This window comes from Balaenoptera borealis (genome assembly GCF_965194805.1).
Source record: "Balaenoptera borealis genome assembly, chromosome: 7".
NCBI classification, from domain to species: domain Eukaryota; kingdom Metazoa; phylum Chordata; class Mammalia; order Artiodactyla; family Balaenopteridae; genus Balaenoptera; species Balaenoptera borealis.
The window spans coordinates 28,375,435-28,381,346 of NC_138864.1; positions in this window are offsets into that span (position 1 = coordinate 28,375,435).

The window sequence follows — 5,912 nt, forward strand, 5'->3', positions numbered from 1 at the left end:
CATTTTATTATAAAGCAGAAACACACCAAAAAATAAAATAAAATAAAATAATTAATTAATTTAAAAAAAAACAGTAGGTAAAAACTGAGGAAATCTGAGTGAAGTATGGAGTTTAGTTAATAACAGTGATTCAATATTGGTTCATTAATTGTGACAAATGTACCATACTAATGTAAGATGTTTATAACAGGAGGAATTGGGTGTGGGGTATATGGGAACTCTCTGTAGTATTTTCACAGTGATTCTATAAGTCTAAAATGGTTCTAATATAAAAAGCTTATTAAAAATACTTTTGAGTGAATGATACACATATATTTAAATATGTTTCCATAATGCATGCTATTATAAAGTTTGAATATGTATACATATATTTATTTTCTTTTAGGAAAAAAATAAGAAATTCTAAATACCTCTACTGAAAATTTCTTTAGGTTTGGATATTTTTCTTATTGATCTCACTATGATTTCCTGGTTTAAAAATAGCTGGCTTTGTATTCAGGTTCTTTTTTCTGAACAAATTTTATAATTAAACTGTCAGATAAATGAATGGCTTTTTCAGCAGTGAACAGATGTATGGTATCTGGTAACTCCTTGAATTTTTGACAGTAGTCTGAGTACAACTGGGAATCTTTGTAAAAGTATGATTATTAATTCTTGTAATAAATAATTCTAAAGTATATTCTTTGTTCATTAGAAAGGTTTTCTTAATATCAGAGGACCAGGCACGGGGTTTTTCTAACTCGTGTTTATTGGTTTTTTCTTCCAAATGTTACAGAATTTAAAGTCTTTTTCAAATGTGAAACAGGTTTATAATTTGGAGAAAAATCCACTTAGCACTTAACAACTTATGTCTTGTATATGGGTGAATATATGTGTAGTATCATATGTGTATATTTATAAATCTGAGTATCATGTTCTTTCCAGTAAAATAATTACTCAGATTTAGCTGATAGAGACCTTAGACTCCAATTTGTTTATTCAGATTATTTGTTTAGGGCAATAGAGGTAACTATTTTTAGGTAAACTGAGTGAAACTACAACTCAGTCTTTCTTGAGTCACAGTTCAACGGTCCTTCCACTCCATCTCACAGAACAAGTTAGCAGAATAGTATTAACTAGCCTGGTAGAAAATTCTATGAAGAAGGTGTTAGATAGACGATGATAACATCACCAAACATGAGTGAAAAGTATACACATTTTTCTGACAAGCACACTGATTTGAACTTTCATTGGTCTATGAAATATCTGTATTCTAAATTCCTATAGTTAATTTTTTGAACATTTATCATTAACAATGTCAAAAACTTCTGCTTTCATATTTTTATGATTGATTCCCACTCAATCAAAATAGATCTTAGGGAGAGTCATGAAGGGAGTTTATAAATAATTTTATTTTAGAACGGTAGTGGTATTTTTAAGTGATAATCTAACTTTAGTTGAACATGTATTTGAAACTACTTAGTAACTGTCCTGTAGGATATGAGTAATTATTGTTTGAATTGTTGTTTCTTCTTGCCTTTTTTGTTTTTTAACACCTACTGGAAGTCTTTGTTGCATTTTTTTCCGCTATTCAATAGTACCTTCAAAAATGACTAGGAAAGAAGAAAGATCCGAGGAGTGTAAAATTTACATAGTTAGGATTTTAGAAGACAAAGGAACCTCAGACATATTCCAACTGGAGAACAGAGTCTCAAATAGATTAAGTGGCTACCTGTGTACATAAAACGGCAAGGTTGGAACCTGGAACGCATTTTCAACTCCTGGTCCAGTACTCTTTCTGAACATTTGCATTACTGCTAGGTAATTTATAAAGATTATAATCTCTCTTACACCTCGCACACACACACATTCACAAAAACACATATACACAAATATGACACAGCGACAGCTGTGATTTTTTCTTTCAGACTGATGTTTAGAAATACTTTACACAGATGCCAGTTTTATATTTATAGCCGTGTAGTTTAATTCCTAGAATAGAAATATGAATACATTCTTTAGATGGCAGCCAAATTTGTATATGTGCTGTTTGTGTGTGTGATTTGGAATGTGTTATTCTTACATTACATTAAAGGATCTATAGCTGACACTTACTTTGGGAAATATCAGGTCCCTTGATAACTTTTCACTGTTGTCCACTTTCAGAATCAGTCTTGGTCATTTAAAAGGGGTTTAATCCACAATTCTCTAGCGTGTGTGCATCTTGTTTAAGTAAATTTTTTTTTAAATGTTATCACTCTGCAAAAAAACCCCCCAAATTTAATTAAAATGATGATATTCCAATCCTCAATGCTATCCAACATTCTTTGGGGAAAAAAAAGTTCCAGAATATGTAATGAGCTGTTTTTTCTTTTGTGTGTATATGTGGTGTGCGTGAGGGAGGAGGCGGGGTGTGTGTGGGTGTGTGTATGTGTGTACTCTCTAACAAACAATGAAAGAAAACCCTACTAAGGATATCTAGTTTGTTTAGCTAAAGAGCAGAACATTTATAAAATGTTGGGAAATGTATCTGAGAGTTCTCAACTTTTCTCTTAATTCTCACAGTTATAGGTTACAGGGGCAGGCCAAAAGCTCGTGTGGAAGGAATATTCCATTTGGTTATATAAAGCATCAAGAAGACACAATTAATCTTAGTCAGATATACAGCCTGACTCATGCATTCTAAGCTGATCTCAGTCTTATCCTAGCACAGCAAACTCATATTTCTTTTTCTGTAGGAAAATAGTTTTAATAACAAATTGAAACCATAAAGAGTGAGCTAATTAAGAGAAGAGACTTTTGACATCACCTTCAGCCTAATGGTGCCTTAGAGATGCATTTTCATCAAAACCCCACCTAAGGGTGCATGTTTTAAAATTTGGCTATTTTCCTTGCAAATGTGGTGGAATGTATTACTGGCATATTACATTTTTGCTTTTTATGAGCTGTGTGCTCCCCTCCCTAATCTCATACAATTAAATGTCATATCCCTGAGGATTCTGAAAATATTAAAAGTTGGCACAAATATTAAATTTAATCTCTATTTGTACCTTAGTTATCATGACCAATTCTAATAATTATAGAGGAGAAAGGGCCTGCCTTTGTCTACAAGATACCTAAGAGTTTCATAAATTTACAGGGTATCATAGAAGAAAAAGTCACATTGGCTCATGTCTTCATGTCTACCACAAATACACACACACCCATACATGCTTCTAAAGAATTGTGATGTGTATATCATGTAGAAACAAACTACTTTAGGAAGAACATTAATTGTAGTGAACAGTGCTTGATTTTAGATTGTCTTATGTTTATCAACTAAATCAAAATTTTCATATATAATAAGCAAAATTTAATTTTATTTCTCAGAAAGAGGGATATATACCACTATATAAAGGTCTTGCCCATTCAAGCTGGGCAGGCCTGTAAACTAATCTTGACTTGGCCACAAAAGAGTTGTATGATCTTGGGCAAGATTTTTAACTCCTTGGAGACTCAGTTTTTTCTTTGCTAATAGAACTGACAGGATTGTTGTGATTGTTAAATGAAACAACATACATAAAAGTCTGGTACAGTAGTGGCATATAATTAAATGTCAGTGAATAAATGACAGCTATCCTCTTGAGAAATAATTTTGCTTATCATAATTACATTTTTAGTTAGGCTGCTTATTATTAAAATGATATCTAGATACTATAAGACTTTGAGGATAGGGCCATATCAGGACAGCTTGAATTAAATTGAATTAATTTTACAAAACTTTTACTAAATATGTGTTAGCTTTTGCAGGATTCTCTCATTTGAAAGATAGTGAATTTCTTTTTCATTTCTAGAGCAAGTGAAATCCATGCTTGATATGATAATTATTAATTAGATTTAATTTAAAAAGACAGTCAAGCTAGGTTTGTGGCTGAAGGCCCACACTGAGAAAACTTCAGTGAGAAAAGGGAAATAAATAAATGATGAGGATGTTGAACAATGGAACCTGTGTACAGAAAGATATTCCAAGGTCTTCAAGTTGTTTAGATATCCTAGGTTTATTTGAAAATGATCTGTAGATTTTATAGACATGTAGAATATTCCCACTGTAATTAAATTGGGGCAGGACAACTTGGTCCAATTTAAGTGATGCTTTTATATTTGGATCTTCCTCAGATTGAATGGATGACTCAAAATACTCAGTCACTAGCAGATTCTAAAAGAATTTACAGGAATGTTTGGTTCACTGTAATGGTCACAATGAATACTGAATGCCACTATCATCGCCTTGTATACAGGGAGCTGATTAAATAAGTGAACCCTAGTATACATGTTCTGTGAAACTGATACAAGTTAAATTATTCTTGTAATAAACTTTGTGTTATATTTTTATAAAACCAGGAATACAAACTAGTTTTACATAAAATAAAACTGGCATACTTTCTATTTTCATGCAGAATAAAAACCTTAAAAGTATGTGTTAAATTTTAAAGAGTATGTCTGAGACAATTCTCCATAGTGATTTTTTTAAGCCTAAACTTCAAACTTGTCTTGCCTCGAAGGTAGACTGTAGTAGTGGTTAGGGTATGTGAGAAGAATATCAGGTGAGAAACTCAGCCACTCTCAATGAGATCTCCAAAAGTTACATAATCCTATTTAATTCATTGAAGTCAATAGTTTGGACCAGGCTTATAGATCAAACATCCTCATTTTGTCCATAGAGTTGACTTGTCTCTTTGGGATTGGCTTGTGCTTTTGAGATTTATAAGTGGCATGTAAATATAAAAACTTCAAACTTCAAAGTATTAATTTACAATGAGAAATTAGAGAACTATATTTATCATGCAATTATAGGAGCCCCCAACCATCAGAAGTATATGGTCTCTTGAGTCTAGAACAACCCTACAAGAGGCTTCAGAGTATACTGTGGGCTTTGATGTGGAGAGTCTTGACTGCGAAGAAAGGGCATGCCTCTGCACTCTTCCCTCTGACTTCCAGTGGTTAGTTGATTACTGGATCTAATACACATACACATGCACACATTTGGTGCCAAGATGATTAAATAGAATATTTTAGATTGTTTACAAATTACTAATTATTACCTTGATGCATAGTTTACAATGATTTAAATATATTTTTCATCTTCAAATATTACCTTGATATTTTAAAACTTTTATATTGAGTATATCTTGAAGAGGAAGGTAGTAGAATTGTAAAGCAGATAATCCTTAAAAATGACTAAAAATTGTGTGTGTGCGCACGTGTGTGTGTGTATGTGTGTGTGTGTAATGAAGGGAGAAAATGCAGATATTTCAGAAAATAAGAAGTCTATGTCAAGATAAAATAATATTTAAAAAATTATACTTCCATACATTTGTTAATCCCTTAAAATTAGAAGAAAACTTTGCCTGAAGAATTTCAGAAAATCACTAAGAGAAAATATTTCTGCTGAGTCCAGGATACCAGGCTCTAGTAGAAGGGAGTTACCTTCTGAGCCATAATTCTGCATCATTTTATGGCTTAGATCCATAGAAAATAGTTTTTTTAAAAATAAGTATCTGTCTTGTGGTTAACAGATTTTTCTGATGAATCAGCTAGTTCTGGCTTTGTATAAAGCTCTCATCTATAGAGTTACTCAGCTTAAAAGTCTCAAAATATTTTCTTAGCAATGTGGAAACCAAAGAGTGAAGGCAACAATCATATACTATATCCTTTACGCCTTTCATAAAAAATATTATTACATAATTTGATCATTTGCTTTTGCTTAATGTTACGTTTATATAACTTGTATTCCTTATTCCAAAGTTTTGATGTCAAAACTTATATAACGTGGAAAAGAATGTAAAACTCAGAAGTGGTAAATGAATGTCTTCAAAGCCCAAATATAATATAAAGATTACTTTCTGAGTTTAACTTTCTTTATGAAAGACCATTACTTCTGTACTATTAGTGTA